Source organism: Eublepharis macularius, chromosome 9 (assembly GCF_028583425.1).
Source record: "Eublepharis macularius isolate TG4126 chromosome 9, MPM_Emac_v1.0, whole genome shotgun sequence".
In the NCBI taxonomy this organism is placed as follows: Eukaryota; Metazoa; Chordata; class Lepidosauria; order Squamata; family Eublepharidae; genus Eublepharis; species Eublepharis macularius.
This window is the reverse complement of record NC_072798.1, coordinates 67219805-67238175: the sequence shown is the minus strand read 5'-3', so window position 1 is coordinate 67238175 and position 18371 is coordinate 67219805.

Genomic DNA, 18371 nt, shown 5'->3' with positions numbered 1-18371 from the left:
GGGGCGTTAGGAGCTTGATGGGGGGATCCAGTAGCCTAGCTGGCCGGGAGGCAGCCATTCCTTGAATGGCCTAATCCCGGGGCTGTGGGGCTCGCCCAGGCAGGTCAAGGCGGAGGTCCAGAGTGGACCCCGTGGCTTGACCTGTACCGCTTAGTTTGCCCTTGCCGTTGTTTATGTTATGTTATTCAATAAACGGCCATTTAGTTCCAAGCCTGTGTCTGTCTCTTCATTCCCACTAAGTTTGCAATATATTTTCAGTGTCTTTTTTAAAAAGCAAAGGTGTTTTTTTTTCTTTTGCAGCAAGAATTTGGGGTATATTGAATTTTTAGGAGTCTTGCAGACTGACAAATTGGAAGCTTTCTCTACAAACCAGCTTAAGCTGTCATCCAGAAGCATAGTTTCTCTATTCCCTGCCTGTGTCTCTTTACTCCTTATACTTCCCCGCTGCTAGAAACAACCTTATATATGATTCTTCTCATCTATTTGTATTTTTAAGTGGCTTCTCAGGACACATCTATTTATTGAGTAATCCCCAAGTGACCCACCTGTTCATTCTTCCCCAACATATTCAGCTCCTAATTTTAGCTGATAAAACTAACAGTGCAATCCTCTGCAGAGTTACTCCAGTCTAAGCCCATTGATTTCTATGGGCTTAGACTGGAGTAACTCTGCAGAGGATTGCACTGTAAATCTAAATATTTTAGGTTTTTTATATATAAAAAACAACACAAAGGGAAATGAGGACATGCTCCCAATTCAGTAATCCAGAACAAAATAATGCACTTTATTAACCTAAATGAGACTTCAGCTAGCATATCATAATTCTTTATACAGTACCAGCAATGCAATCCACAAATGAATAATCTTGCAGTGAGCTCTAGCCATGTGTACTCAGAAATAATCCCATTTATTTCAATGGGATTTACTTCCAAATAAATACGTTTAGGATTACATGTTTTAGTGTCACTACCTTGGGTGGAATTAGGTTTGCCAGCTACATATTGGGAAATATCTGGAGATTTGGAGATGGGTCTTGACGAGAGAGGGATCCCAGCAGGATATAATGCCATACAGTCCACCCTCTAAAGCACTCATTTTCTCCAGGGGAATTGATCTCTGAGGTCTGGAGATCAGTTGTAATTCTAGATTTTAAGGCCCCACCTGGAGGTTGGCAGCCATGTAGAATTCTAATTTAAGAAGTAGGTAGACACACCACAAATGAATTGAGGCCACTGCTATCTCTTTACCATATTCTAGAGCATATGAAAATGTCACAAGTACAAAATATATACTAAAAATACATGCATCACCAATAATTCTGTAGTGTGTTGCATTCATTGATTTATTTACTTCATTTATACTTTTCCTTTCTTCCCAATGGGAACCCAAAGTAGCTTACCTCATTCTCCTCTCCTCCATTTTATCTTCATAGCACCCCCATTGGGACTGGCCCAAGGTCACCTATCAAGCTTCCAGGGCAAAGTGGAGATCCAGAGCTGGGTCTTTCAGTTCATAGACCTCTATACCACACTGGCTGTCTAATATCTATGTGTGTAGTCTTTTGATTAAAATATGAAATAAAATGTACTTTTCTAAATATTTTAACACTTTCTGTCAATCTAACAAGTAAAAGGCTAAATATTGAGAACGTAACACAATCTATTAGATCCTCAAGATAATAACTCCCTGGATGGCCCAGGCTAGCCAATCTTGTCAGATCGTGGAAGCTAAGCAGGGTTGGCCCTGTTCAGTTCTTGAATGAAAGACCGCCAAGGCAATCCAGAGTTGCTACATAGAGATAGGCAATAGCAAACTGCCTCTGTTCATCTATTGCCTTGAAAATCCTACAGGGTCTCCACAAGTTGGCTGTCACTTGATGGCACTTTCCACCAACAATGGCAAGATAATAACAAGAGACTACCCTCTAAATTTTAAAGACCACATGCAATATTTTTAATCTAAATATCTAGATCTTAAAAAGCAAACAATGCAAATGATGCAAGACAAGTAGGCACTTTGTACATGTTAAACTTTTATTAAGCCACTGTTCTCACCTGTAAAATCAATAAGCCTATCTTAAGCCCAAGAGTTAGGAGCATTCCTTGTTTCAACTAAGCCCACAGCACAGCTGATTCTTGCAAATCCTACTGGGCACCAGCAAAACAAAGACTAGTGAGCCAGTCTGCTGCAAGAAATAGTAAATTTCAACCAATTTAGCATATTTTGTCTGCCAGTCAGATGCTAAATCCTCTGAGCTAAGCGGGTGAACCATACTTCCTACTTACTGATCTGCTTTCTCGAGGCAATTAATATGGTTTCATGATGAGCTACCCATTCCGGCCATGCATGATGGTTTGCACTTGGAAAGCATCACAGCTGCTGAATTGCTGGATTTTTTTTTCACCAAGAAATTTCTCCCAATTAGGAATAACTTCAACCAAACAGAATTTATTTCCCTGGTGAATCCAAGCTGTAATTCAGAAAAAGCATTTAAGTTGCTCCTCATCTGAGCTTGAGTCTCTAAAGAAAAAAGCACTTAAAATGATTATATGAGTCATTTAAGATATATGGCCTTCAGCATCACTACTTCTTCTGTTTTTCAGTTCAGATATGAACAAATATGAACAGCTTTCATCATGGTATGACCTTAAGTGCAATATAAAGTTTATTTATTGCATTTTTATCCTGCCTTTTCTCCATGGAATTCAGAAGCAGTGTTCAAATCTCTAACTACTTTTGTCCTCATAATAGCTATATGAAGTAGATTGGCTTTTAGTTAGCAACTTGGCCAAGGTCAAAACATGTGATTTGTGCCTGAGTGGGGATTTGAACCCAGGCCCCCATCTTAGTCTGACAGCCCACTATAAAACAACAACGTTCAGCTGCGAGTAAATAATAGCCAAGCTTAAGACAGAGTGTCTTAGAAATTGTTCTTATTCTGTGAAAAGTGAAAGTCTAATAATAAAATGTAACCTGCCTAGGTTGAAGCATTTTGAAGGACTGAGGTATTTTGAAGTACTGAAGCCATAGCACTAAAAACTACTTAAATTCTAGCACTTTAGCCTAACAGAGCGAGGACTGGTCACTTGACATTTTTATACCGTTAGAAGTGTTTTCAGAGTCTCATACAAACTGGGCAAACAGACTATATTATTCATTATGGCTTGCTTCCATGTAAGACTTTTACCGAAGAAGTAAATATACCTTTAATGGAGTCAACAAAAAGCGCATTAAATGAAATGGAGGGAATATTTATGAATAAACTTCTTGCGGCTACCAATTCATCACTTTGCTTTGTTTGTTCCAAAATCCACCAAAGAGTGAGGCAGTTTACAAGCTGGAGAGTAATTTATTTATTGTTGACAGCTCGACCCTGAACAAAGAACCAGTACAAATAACAACTCAAACCAGCACTAAATAAAGATTACAGGGATATTATGTCTTCTTTCAGGATATTTCAGGGTGACTAGTCATGAACTGACTTGTATTAATGTTTTGTATTGGAAAAACCTGCCAGGGACATGGAGTATAATGAGTTTCCTAAAGGTTCTAACACAGCCTTGACTTTTTAACAGGAAATAACTGACATTAGATTTTTTTTTAAAAAAAACATATAAACCTGTGGTAGCTGGCAGGAGGCAAATGACTCTGTGGGAAGGAGGAGGAAAATGTCAAAAAGGTTGACACAATTAGAGCACAATGGAGAGTTAACCTACATAAAGCAACCTGGGGAAAATGCATATAATGGCATTAAAAATACATCCTTTTTTCTCCTCTCCTGCTACCAATCTGAACTCATACACTATCCATAAGATGCTAACAGAGAATTGTGAAACTTAAAACTTGCTTTTCATCTAACAAAGATATCTTGCCTTGCTTACTTGACGACCCTGAAGCAGGGTTGGCTATGAGCCCCAAATCTGTTTTGAATAGAGACATCAGGAAGGAAATATTTTCAAGGGAAAACAGAAACAGTAGCAGTAAGAAATTGTTGTTTTTCTGTATTAAAGGAGTGGGAGGAAAGAAAATCACTTATTGTTCTTTACTTACTATCCCTTTCATGGGTGTTTTATGCATGGTCACTTTACAGCGTTTCAGAATCAATGCTACATCCCGTGTTCTCCCAAGTTCTACACTTGCAAGGGAGTCATGGGAAGCAGAAACATGTTCTGACTGTCTTTATCCATTTTTTCCCCCTGCGCATATTCCACAATTTTTTAAGCCACTGCCCAGCCGCTGCTAACATGTGTTCTGTCCATGAAGAATCAAATACTCCCATTCTGCTTCTCCACCCCCCCTTCCTTTCATGGGACCTGATTGGTCTATTCGAGGATAACCACACCCACCCTCCTCAGCTCCCAAATCCTTTTTTCCACCATTTTTTAAAAACAAAAGCACAGTAATGCTGCAATGTTAATCACCAGATTAATATGCTTAAGCAGACCCAACTCAAGTGAACTTGTTGTGTTAGTGACTACAATTGTCTAGCTTTTTTCCCCCCCAACATAGAAGTTGAAAAGCTGTAGTGTTACATTACTGGGGCAACCAGAGTGTACATCAGCCACGCTGCCCACTGACTGGGCGCCATTTGCAGGTAGGCCAATAGGCAAATTATGGGCAAAAGGCAGGGGGGGGGGTGAGGAGATTGGCCCCAGCCAGCCAGCACAGTGCTAAAGCACATTATCACTGGCAGCCCGCGAGGATGGTGTGTGTGTGCTAAGCCTAGAATTGCATCTGCTGCCAAACCTGAAGCCTCCGCCTCCCAAAAATCCCCTACCAATCCTCACCAAAGCAATTTTGGCGGGTGCAGGACTGTCAAATTAGTAAATGTCAGCACTTGGAAGGGGAGGGGAATGACAGACAGCAGCTGTAGTAATGTTGCAATGTTACTATGCATGTGCAATTTTTTTTTGAAAAAAATGATGTTTATTGCAATCCCCCCCCCAAGCCTGAAACTACACCAACACTTTCAACTGTAATGAAAACAAGACACCAAATCGAAGCTGCCTCTGATTGTGCAGAAGCAATGTGCAATAAGAAGGGCAATCCTGTGTGGTAACCAGAATACACACAAAAAAGGAACCAACCCACAGTAATAAGGTCTACAGACCCATACAATAATTATACAGTCACACAAATGTAACAATATATATATATATATATATATATATATATATATATATATATATATATATATATATATATATCCCCAAGTTTAGGCTGCTGTTCACAGCTATTAAGTAAGCACTATAAGGAATGCACAAACCAAAAGTCCTCCCTTAACAGGGTGTAATGTCCCAAAAGTAACTTTCAAAAGTTGTAGAAGGTATTCCTTTCTTCGTGTCTGCAGTGGTCTATGACGAAAACATTCCTGAGACCAATTCCCCACCAGGAGAAACCGCAGCTGAAACATCCAACCCTTAGGGAAGATAACAGACCACCATGCACTCAACAAGGTGCAAGCTGAACTCGTTTCGTAATCTCTTTTTCAAGAGCGCAGTGCAATTGGTGGTTGTGCAGTTCTGCAAAGTTACATTAACTCCTCCGATTCCATATGGATCTCAGATATCAGGCTAAAAATTACATTACTATGAAAATGTAGGAAAACAGTGGGATATTGACAGAAACACATTCCATTTTCAAACAAGAAAGGCATACAATAGTTGAACTTATCTATTTCTCTCCTAATGACCTAAGGGGAAATAAAATAAGACATACAAGGCCGTCCTGACGATCAATGTGTTTAGTGTTAGGGACAGCATGATGAAGTGTTGCATGTCTCAGAGCAAGCCAGGTCAATTAGGCGGCACTTGGACTCTCGTGAACTAAGATTTGCAAGAATCAAGTGGACCAAAAATGAGACTGTATTGAGCACCAGATTGAGAATTTATTGGGAACCAAATTGAACAGAACTGAGGGTGTTCTGGGGATTATACTTATATCCCAAATGTGTGAAAAAGTATAGTTTCTTTTTTTTTCTTTTTTTTTAAATTTTTTTATTGGATTAGAAAACTATAATATCTATTACAATCAATTTCCTTTAAATATTCCAGTTCTAACCCCCTCCCTTTCCCCCCCTTTTGTTGACTTCCAACAGTTTTCCAACCCCTTATCCATTTTTCCCCCTACTCATTTCAAACTTATTTTATTCTATTAAACATATACTTTCACTCTCTTCTAAGCTTCTATTATAACACAGTGCTATCTCTATTCCCTTTCCCACTTAACTTATCAACTAAATGTTACATTCCTGGCATATATTCTTTAATAATAACAGTCATTTGTCTAATTTTATACTCCATATTCTATCTTATTTCATTCTTGTCTCGTCAATATGGGGCAAACAATTTGTCCCTTATTCTGCATAACTTTAAGTACTTCTATAAGCATTGTATACATTCACTGTAAGTCAATCAATTTAACTTGTACTCTATATGTTACTCTTTACTTCCTTATATCTTATATTCATTCTATTTTAGTTATATAATTTCTCCATTATACGATTATCTGCCAGAAATAAAATTAGTTAATTTCTATCCTTATAATTCTTATAATAACACCTCTATTACTTAGTACTATATATAGTAGTCAAATAAAATATTTGCTTAGAATTTCTCATTTAACTCTCCTCCCCTCGGTAAAGTCACTTCCCTCTTCTTTTGTTGTATTTCAGTAATTTTCAAACTGCCACAGTTCTCCTCCCACCTCCCATTTTTTCACCAAATATTGCTTCAACTTTTCCCAATCCATATTAAACTGTCCTGGATCAAGGTCTCTCAGTTTCCTTGTCATTTTGTCCATTTCCGCCATGTACAGCAATTTGTAAATCCAATCCTCGATAGTTGGCACCTCTTTTACTTTCCACTTTTGCGCATACAAAAGTCTAGCCGCTGCTGTCATGTAAAATAACAATGTCCTGTATTGTGCCGGAATATCCTCCATTCCCAAGTTCAGTAGCAGGAGTTCTGGGTTCTTATTAACTTGAAATTGTAAAATCTCACTTATCACTCTTATTATTTCCCCCCAGTACTGCCTAGCTACCTCACAAGTCCACCACATGTGATACAACGATCCTTCATGCTTTTTACATTTCCAGCATTTGTTAGACATGTTCAAATTCCCTAACGCAATTTTCTTTGGTGTCAAATACCAACGATAAATCATTTTGTAAACGTTCTCTTTAATATTAGTGCATGTCGTGATCTTCAATGTATTCTTCCACAAGTATTCCCACGCCTCCATTGTTATTTCTTTGTTAAAGTTTATAGCCCACTTCACCATTTGCACTTTAACTGTCTCATCTTCTGTGTACCATTTTAACAACACTTTATAAGTCTTAGAGATTTCCTTTTTATCCTCTTGTAAAATTACCTCCTCTAATTCCGAATTCTCCATTCTTACCCCTCCTTTCACACAGTCCGAGTTATAAAGATCTCTAATCTGTCTATATTGAAACCAATCATAACTTGGAGACAACTCGTCTTGCGTCTTTATTCTTAGTTTGGAAAATTCTATTTGTGTTATCTCCTTATATGTTAAACACTGTTGTTCATTATCGACAGTTCTCGGATCTATTACTTCATAAGGAACCACCCAGGAGGGAATCCCTTCCTGTAGGTAATCTCTATACTTCTTCCAAATTGTGAAGAGGCTTCTCCGAATGTAATGGTGTAAAAACATAGAGTCTGCTTTTACTTTGTCGTACCACAAATATGCATGCCATCCAAATATTTTTTTAATATCCTTCTAAGGCCAGTAGTTTGCGGTTTTTGAGCGTCATCCAGTCTTTCAGCCACACCAAACAGATTGCGTCGTAGTAAAGTCTTAGATTGGGCAGTTGCATTCCCCCTCTCTCTTTTGCGTCTTGTAATACTTTCATTTTCACTCGAGGCTTCCTGCCTGCCCAAACAAAGTCCGATATTTTCCTCTGCCATTTTTCAAACTGCTTAGAGTCCCGATTGTTTGTAACAAAAGCATCACTCTTGGCAACACATTCATCTTAACTACTGCAATTCTTCCCAACCATGACAAATTCAATCTATTCCATTTAATCAAATCTTGCTCTATCTGAGTCCACAGTTTCTCATAATTATTTTTGAATAGATCTATATTCTTTGCAGTCAGTTCAATTCCCAAATATTTCACCTTACTTGTTACTTCACAATCTGTTATTTCCGTTAATAACTGTTGTTTTTGTTTGGTCATATCCTTGCATAATATCTTGGACTTCTTTTTATTTACATAGAATCCTGCCAAATCTCCAAATTCCTTGATTTTCTCTATTACCTTTGGCATATTCTCAATTGGATCTTCCACAATTAACATTATGTCATCCGCAAATGCTCTGACCTTGTAGGAAAAGTCTTTTATTTTTATTCCACAGATTGCATTATCTTCTCGAATCTGTATCATCAATATTTCCAAAACCAAAATAAACAACAGTGGAGACAACGGGCAACCTTGTCTTGTACCTTTACCTATAGTCAGTTTCTTAGTCACCTTGTCATTCACCACAATTGCTGCACTCTGGTCTCTGTAGATTTCTTTCACTGCTCTTATAAATCTTTCCCCCATTTGTAGCTGTTCCATAGTGGCAAACATAAAATCCCAGTTCAAATTGTCAAATGCTTTTTCAGCGTCCACAAAGAAGAAACCAACCTCCTTATCACAACGCTTGTCATAGTATTCAATAGCATTTATAACTGTCCTTAAATTGTCTTTAATTTGTCTGTTTGGTAAAAAACCAGCTTGTTCCTCCTCAATAACTTCGGAAAGCCATCCCTGTACTCTTTCCGCCAATATCTTTGCAAAGATTTTATAATCATTATTGAGTAATGAAATAGGTCTGTAATTTTTAACATTAGTCAAATCTTGTCCTTCTTTGGGGATCAATGATATGTTAGCTTCACTCCAAGTATCAGGAATCCTTTGATTCCTCAAAACACCATTGATGACTTCTTTTAGGAATGGCACCAGTTCATTGACCATTACCTTGTAAAATTTGGCTGTAAGTCCATCAGGTCCTGGCGCCTTTCCCAGATTTGTTGACTGTATTGCCTTCCTTATCTCTTCCTCCGTTACTTCGCTGTTCAATTTGTCTCTCCATCTTTCCGAAATTACTGGGAGCTTCATTTTCCCCAAGTACGTCGCTATTGAGTCTTTATTCACTTCTTTTTTGTTGTACAGTTTAGCATAAAATTTGTAAAAGGCTCTGCTAATAGCCGTCTGTTCCAGATATACTTTATTGTCCTCACATATTTTATTTATTGTCTTCTCCTTTCTCTTCTTCAATTGCCACGCCAAATATTTCCCAGGTTTATTTGCACCTTCAAATGACTTTTGATTCATTCTCTTAAGATTCCATTCCAGTTCTTTATTATTCATTGCCGTCAACTGCTCTTGAAGGATTTTAATATCCTGGTATATTTTCTTTTTCCCTGGTCTTTTCTTTAATTGTATTTCTTTGGCTTTTATTTTCTCCATAATCTCCTGTCTCTTCTCCTCTCTTTTTTTCCTAGCTCTTCCATTTAAGTCCATTAGTATACCTCAAATTACTGACTTATAAGTATCCCATACCTTATTAGTTGGTACTTCTCTATTAATGTTGTGTTGTATGAAGAACTTAGTTTCCCTTCTCAACATCTCCATATTTTCTCCCTCTTGTAACAAGTCCTCATTTATTCTCCATCCTTTCCTTTTGGTTCTTTTTCCAAACTTCCACATAATTGGATTATGATCTGAGCCTACCATGGGCATTATTTCTACGTCCTTAGTCCAAAGTGCTAAGTCTTTTGAGGCCCAGATCATATCAATTCGTGATAACGTAAAGTGTCTCGCAGAGTAAAACGTATATTGTCTGCCTTTAGGATTCTGTCTTCTCCATACATCTTCCAAAGTTTCCTGTTGCATTAATACAAAAAAAAGTCTTTGGTAGTAGTCCTCTTTTCTTTTGTACAGTTGGTGATTTTTTGTCCTGTTCCAAGTTTGTGACTCCATTGAAGTCTCCTGCAAGAATTATCTGGTCGTAAGAAAGTTCATCTATTTGCTTCCTCAAATCCTCAAAGAAGCTTTCTTTTGCTCCATTAGGTGCATAAATTCCAATCACCAACACTCTCTTTAAATTCCATGTACATTCCACTGCTAAAAATCTGGCTTCCACATCTCTCATCACTAATTTTGGCTGTAGCTCCTCTTTTATATACAATGCCACTCCCCTTTTTTTCTTTTTTGAGGCCGCTACGAAGTCATTGCCCAATTTGTTCAGTTTAAGATATTTTACATCCTGCTTTCTAATATGAGTCTCTTGCAAACACACAATATCACATTTTTGTTTTAATAGCCAGTGGAAAAGAAAAAGTATAGTTTCTTGGTGCAATGAGTACATGCTTTCCTAGTAATTGGATGTTCTCCAGAAAGTTTTAAGGGTATTGCATAAGTCTAGCCATTAACAGATTGGTGGGGGAAAGTAAAGTACAAACAGTGGGACTTGATAGATGTTGGTAAGTGTCAGAAAGAATAACTCTTTGACAGGAATATAGACAAATATCAACTTAGAGTTGATTAGTTGATTCTTTGATCAGTGGGGTGGTGGTGGACAATACCATCAAGTCATAGCTGACTTACGGTGACCACTGGTGGAGTTTTCATGGCGAGAGGTGGTTTGTCATTGACTACCTCTGCAACCCTTATTTTCCTTGGAGGTCTATCCAACTACTAACCAAGGCGAACCCTGCTTAGATTCTGAGATCTAAATCAACAAGGAACTCCGGAGGAAAGGATCTAAATCAACAAGGAACTCCGGAGGAAAGGATCTCCAAGCTTATAAGACTTAACTACTAACATTACAATTTTTAAAGATTATTTATATACTAGAAACAAAGCCTGTTGTGGGAATACAACGGGCTCTAGAAAGGGAAGGGTGGGCAGGCAGGCATCCCCTCCTCCTCTGTCACTGATTCCAGCTGGTGAAGGAAGGGGGTGGGCATTGCCACCTGCTCCGCACCTGATCTCAGCAACATGAAGGGGTGGTGGGCTTTGGTACCTGCTGCATGTCTGATACAGGCTGGGTAAAGGGGGGCAGGCATTGCCACCTGCTCCACTTCTGATCCTAGCCAGGTGAAGGGAAAACAGGCATTGCCTTCTACTCTGTGCCTGATTATGGCTGGGTGAAGGGGGGCAGGCACTGTTGCTTGCTCCACTCCCAATCCCAGCTGGGTAAAGGGGGGTAGGCATTGCCACCTGCTCTGCTCCTAATACCAGCTGAGTTAAGGTAGGAGTGGGCATTCCAACCTGCTCCACTCCTAATGCCAGTTGTGATAAGGAGGGGGTGGGCATTGCCACATGCTTCAATCCTAATACCAGCTGGGTTAAGGTGGGGGGTAGGCATTGCCACCTGCTCCACTCCTAATACCAGCTGAGTTAAGGCAGGGGGTATGCATTGCCACTTGCTCCCCTCCTAATACCAGCTGGGTTAAGGGAGGGGCAGGCATTGCCACTTGTTCTGCTCCTAATACCAGCTGGATTAAGGCCTGGGTGGGCATTGCCACCTGCTCTGCTCTTGATACCAGCTGGCTTAAGGGAGGTGGGCATTGCCACCTGCTCTACTCCTAATACCACCTGTGTTAAAGTGAAGGTGGGCATTGCTAGTTATGATAAGGGAGGGGTGGGAATTTCCACCTGCTTAGCTCCTAATACCAGTTGTGTTAAGGCGGGGGGGGTGGCCATTGCCACCTTCTCTGCTCCTGATCCCAACTGGCTTAAGGGGGGGGGCATTGCCACCTGCTCTGGTACTAATACCAGCTAGGTTAAGGTGGTGGTAGGCATTGCTACCTGTTCCACTCCTAATACCAGCTGGCTGAAGGGGGGCGGCATTGCCCCCTTCTCCGCTCCTAATATCAGCTGCGTTAAGGTGGGGATGGGCATTGCCACCTACTCCGCACCTAATGCCTGCTGTGTTAAGGTGCTGGGAGGACATTGCCACCTGCTCTGCTCCTGTTCCCTGCCTGGTCTTCCCACCGCAGCATGTTTTCTGGAGTGATACGGTGAGTTACTTGGGCTTTCCTCTGTGGCAGCACCCTCTGGTGGTGCACCAGGGTATAAAGTGAGTTGTCTGAAACACACTTACTCAATTATATCGTAAGAAGATATATCAAAGTGCAAAGTGCTAATAATGTGCAATAATTTTGAATAAATTTACGGAAGTAGTAAGTCACTCTAAATCCAATATAAATAGACATACAAAGTCAATAAACCAGCACAATCAATAAATAGTACAATCAATAAATAATTCCTATAAAAGTCCAACTTTTCATGAATCAATAAATATTCCTTTGTTCCTTAATAGGTGGTTTTCTGTTATGCAAAATTTCTGAGAGTGACCACCAATCACATTGAAAAAAACTGGAGCTGAACGTTTCTTCAAACAATCAGCCAACGGGTTTTTGCCAGCATATTTCCAATTCCCATTTTGTACTGTTATCTCCTCATAGGCATTATTTTTATAAATGGTTAACAGATATACTTAACCAAGTCGGTTAATGCAGACGGAACAATGCTTTGATGCATTATCAGCGTACCAATATGAAAACATGTCTTCTCATTACAAGATCACTTGGGCCGAATCCACACTACCTACTTGATTCCGCGGCTTTTTCGCAAGCGGCACGCTATTCACGCAGATACTCACACGCTTTCCTGTTCCGTGTGTGCCCCGCCATCACCGCGCCACTATTGCGCCTTCACTCCAAACCACGTGATATTCGCGGAAATCCGTTTTCTTCTCTTTTTTTTTTAACAGTGCATAATGGTCGGTATACCGGTAAACCAACCCTAGTGAGCAGCGGTTTGCGCGGGAAAAGAAACGGTCACCGGAGCATGCGCATGTCGCACGGGGACCGTTTTCCTATTGAGTTCCCCAATTTTCAAGAGTGTGAGGTGCTAAGCTGAGCAATCCTGTATTTCCATCAACAGTCATCTCCAGTAAACGGCGGGAAACAAATTCAAGATATCGGTATACCGGATAATTAACCCCTTTTTTTTAAAGTCAACAATACCACTTTTCATGATAAAGTCTCTAGTTAATTTGTAAGTCTTAGCTACAGGTGCATTTACAAGTGGCATTAAAGAACAGAACACGCACATGTGTACTTATATGCATACCCTATAGTTTGCAAAACAGCTTGCTATCAATGAACGTGACCCTGAAAACTCGTTTCAAACTTGTCATAGCAGGTGAGTTCAAAGTGATTTTCTGTAATTGATGATCAACAAGTAAGCCTACACTCTCATAGGTGCTGTTTCACATAAAATACCTTCTAAAGAGGAGTATCTTTGGCATAATACATCGGCCACTTCCAATGTGAGAAAAATGACAGTGCTGTTATTGAACTGCCTCAAGGTCACAGTCTGTCTCCACTGAATGAAGCAATGAATGGCTAAAGAGTTATAATACATGTGAGAAAAATAGACTCCTATCAGTTAAACATCTCATCCCTCCCACTCTATAAATCTTCTTTGAAAAATGCCATGCAATGGGTTCTCCAAGGGTAGATTTGTACCGGTCTTTCTCTGCTAGATAATTGAAAGTTATTTTAAAGGATCACAGATATTTGTTTACCTTGGAGCATTCTGTTGCTTAATTTTACAGCTATCTTATCTGTATCCTCCAGCTCATGACTGACGGTGCAACCATTCCTCTAATGGAATCTACATGAGCACCTCTTGCTTAACTCTCCTGAGGGAAAAAGAAAAGAAACCTTTCTTCTTCTACATCTTGTGATTTTCAACAACCAACAGATTTTATTAGAAGGCTGATAAAAAAAGAATCTTGCAGTTGCCTAGAAACTTCAATATTCCATCTTCCATATCTTATAGGCCTAAACTCATCTAATATGAGGTTGCTTATTTAGAAGGGCCGGATTAGAACTTTGGACACCCACTGAAATTGATGGGCAATAGATTCAAGATGGACAGAAATGAGTACATCTTTACTGAACAAGTAATTAAATTCCAGAATTCACTGCCAGAGGACATAGTGGTGAGCACAGATGACTTTAAAGGGAGATTAGATAGATTCACGGAGGATAGGTCCATCATTGGCTACTAGCCATAGTGACTTAAAGGGAACTTCCACATTCAAAGCCAATAAACCTCTGAATACCAGTGCTAGCAGCTTGTTTACTTTGAGGAGCTAGATACAGCATGCATATTACTCCTATTCTGCAGTCACTCCACTGGCTACCCATGAGTTACTGGATTCAGTGCAAAGCCCTTCATGGATTTGACCCTTCACATCTGTGCAATTGTCTCTTCCTATGTTCCACCATGGCAGCTTCGCTCATCTGAACAAGCCCTTCTGCAGGTGCCACCCTGCATTTGAGCAAAATCAACTGCTGCCCATACATGCTGCCCATACACTCTCCTGGATTTCTGCAAACTTGGGTTGGTTCTATGTTGCTATGTCATGTTAATTGGTTTTTATGCTTTTTTCTGGGAAGGTTTCATCTCTCTGTTCAGCTTTATGTTTGTTTTCAAATTTTCTGCTACCATACCCTATTATATCTACTCATTGAATGACCTAAATGTTGATCATATTGTATTTTGTTCAATTAATGCCCTAGCTATTGATTATATTGTATTTACTTGCACTGTGTAATCCACCTTGGGTCTCAGTGAGATCTAGTCAACCAACCAACCAACCAATATCAAAAATACCTTGGCCTTTATACTCTATTTGTTGGCTTCCAGGGCAATTACTTAGGCAATATATGAAATAAGATGTAGGATTAGATAAATTATTGCTTTGAGCCAGCAGGACTTTTTTGTGATCTTATGTTCTTATGACTAGTCAGTTCCGCTACATCTCCACAAAGTGATGCACCTTCCCCACGGTCTGATTACATGTGCACTAAATGTGAGGCGGGTTGGAGGGAACCTCAATCCAACTCATGTTTAACATGTGATCATGCTCTCTTCAAAAATGATGGGGGGGGGGTGGAAATTGACTCAAAAGCATACATGGAGACTGGACGTCTTCATCATTCCCTGCTTCCACTCAGCACATTTTTGCAGATAGGCTGTTCATCTTACTGCTGGAGACACGTGTCTCCTGGACCAGACGTGTCTTCAGTAGTAAGACAACCCACCTCGCATTTAGTGCCCATGTAAGCAGGCCCTCAGTGTATACAGATAGCAGACCATTAATAATCCATACAGTCTAATGCCTTGTTGAACCTTCAGCATTCAGAAGCAGAATGATAGATCTGTCCATGTTTTCTGTATAAAAAAGATCCCATAGTGAAATGCATAAACTGAAGAATTGTTGTGTAATCATAATATAGTTACCTATGTGGTAGAAGATCATTGTATTTGGACAAAGGCTTTTTTAGGGTTCCCAGACAATAATTAAATTCATAGATAAGAATATTTATGTAGCTATCTGATGTCTAGAATTGATACAAATAATGTTATATTTATAATTTTGTTTGCTTTGATAAAGTCTATAGATAAGGGATTTCCATCAAACTTTAGCTCTGTTGCGATGACATATGTGAAGGGAACAGAAACAGAATAGTGCGATCATAACACCAGGTGAATAAAAGCAAAAGAGACTATACATTTAGAACTGTACATGGGTATGGCTCGCCCAATACCACAAGGCCCTAGAAAACCAGGTTTGCTGATTATGCTGATCTATACAAATGGTCAACTTTTTCTTGAGTGAAAACGACGTCTCAAAATAGGGCCCCTCACTTCAGCACTGCCTGAAGTACAAAATGTTGGAAAGTGAGTTGCACCTGTACTGTCTTTCGCTTCTTGCTTATAATGTACAAAGTTCTTCTAAATTTTTATTTTTCATTAATTGAAAACAATTCAACATGAGCATAGCTAGAGAAAGAATCCTAAGAAAATTGTCACCGGATTTTGAATCCTAAGAGCATTCTCTAATTATTTAACATATATCACAGCAATTGCATACCATATATGGCATGAAGCAATAGGCTCCATTTTATGCATGCGTAATATGTAAGCCACCTAATTGAACTACTATGATTAATCGTTTGATACTGAAATTGTATTTTCTCTCCATAGATACATTTGCTACACTCACAATTGCTGCTATGTGGCTTTTTTCTATACTGAAACAATTTTATATTAAATTAGAATTTTTATCAAGTAAAGGAGATGGAGCACATTTTATTATAAATCATACAACACATATACGTTTGAATAGCAAACATTATATAGTACTCTTTAATCAGGCAAAAAATGACTTACAATGTAGCCAATATAAATCAGACCAGAACAGCATCCTAATATGGCTATTAATAAATTAAACATAAATCTTCTTGAATAGTTCACAACAGGACAAATCCTGAAGTAATTACTTTCACACAAAATACCACGTTGGTTTAATTGGAAATTGTATGATTTAAAAACTGCAGATTTTGTGTTATTTAAATGCTTTTTTGTTATTGATGTTGTTCAACTCACAGTAAAAACCCTATCTGCTATGGCCTGTGCCATAAAAGTTAGACGGGAACATGTAAGGTTACCAACCTCCATGTATGGACTGGAGTTCTCCTGGAATTACAAATGATTTTCAGGTTACAGAGATTAGTTCTCCTGGACCAAATGGCAGCTTTAGCATGCAAATTCCATGGCATGACATTACATCCCTCCCCCAACTCCTTCTTGCTAGGCATTTCCCTTAAATCCCCAGGAATTTCCCAAGCTAGAGTTGGCAACCCTAGGGAAAAGATTCACTTTGCGCTGTCACTTCAAGGGGTGAGGAGCGAGGGGCAATGTGACAAACGCAGAAGTATGACATGGAGTTTAAAAGGCCACAACTTTATTGACCTATGGGTCAGGAGGGAACTGTGGGATGACAGTGAGTGAGATTCCACATGGACATTCCTAAACCCTGAGTGTTTCTTCCTCTGATATATTTCCTGGTACATACAATCTCTTTTCTAGTTATTGCCTGTTCTTGTCTTCCTTTGTCTCATTCACACTTCTTTTTTATTTGTTCCTTTGTCACCTTCACATCCCATCCTTCCTCTTTCTCTGTCACTATTTTTCTATTGAGTTCTTCCGTCCATAATAACTATTCTATATTCTTTCTCTTACACAGTTTTGAGGTATGATACAGGTGATAGGAAGATGGAGATATTACAGAGGCAGTGATAGGGGGAGGAGGGAATCTCCAGCCACTTCCCATGAAGTAGCCACAGCTTAAAGAATAACAGGAAACTGAGCTTGCAGTTTAGCTTCATTAATAACATGATTTTCTTTGAAACGACCTTGCCAAAACAATAGTTCCAGCATCAGCAGAAAGGAAGAATGAAGAGGGAACCTCACTACAAAGTGAAGGAAATACAGAAGAGCTAGAAAAAGTCAAAAACAGAAAAAGAGGAGAATGTACGATTTATATTTCCCCTCCCTCTACAAATCCAGTCCTACCTAGAAGGTAGGTTTCAGTGTGTGGTGTTGTGGGATGGCTGATCCACCTCTTGGCCTTTGGTTTATGAGGTACTGTAACATTCTTTCTTGTCCCCATGCTTTTTAACACCTATGTAAACCACTGGGAAAGGTCATTCAGAGATTTGGGCTGAGTTGCCACCAGTATAGCTGAGTATCATCCGCATATCATGCTCTTCCAGCCACTGTAGATCATGCCCTGGTATGTTCTAAGTGCCCTTGAAGACTCTCCAGAAGCTAGGGTTGGTACAGAATGCTGTGACCAGAATGCTGACTGGAGTGGGTTGTAGGACCATATCACAGCAGTGTTGTTCCAGCTACACTGGCTCCCTGTTTCCTTCCAGGCCAAATTCAAAATGGTGGTATTAACCTTTAATGGCTTGGGCATGGATGTTTTAAGGGATACCTTTTCTCACATGAACCTACCCATCCACTCCAGTACTCTTCAGAGGGTTCCCAGCCATCTAGGCTAGATGGTTAGTAACCTGAGAATGGGCCTTCTTGGTTGTGGTGCAAAAACTTTGGAACTCCCTCCCCAGGGAGATTCATCTGTCTCCCTCTTTGTTATCTTCCACCAGCAGGTGAAGACTTCTTTGTTTTGTTTTGCGCATCCCCACTAACTGTTTTTGGTCTTCCTCTCTGGTTGTGTTGTTATGTATGTTGGGGTGTATGTTTTTATTGAATTATTTTATACGTACTTTATTTTAAATGATGTGTTAATGTTTTGATGTTTGCCACCTTGAGGACTATGTTTGGGTGGAAATTCAGCATAGAAATCTTTAAATAAATATAAATAAATAACATAAAAGCTATCATACACATCTTAATTATTTAACAGTATTTTCTTCAACAGTAGTCTCATATCAGAGTCCTCAGTTCTGCAAAGATTTGCA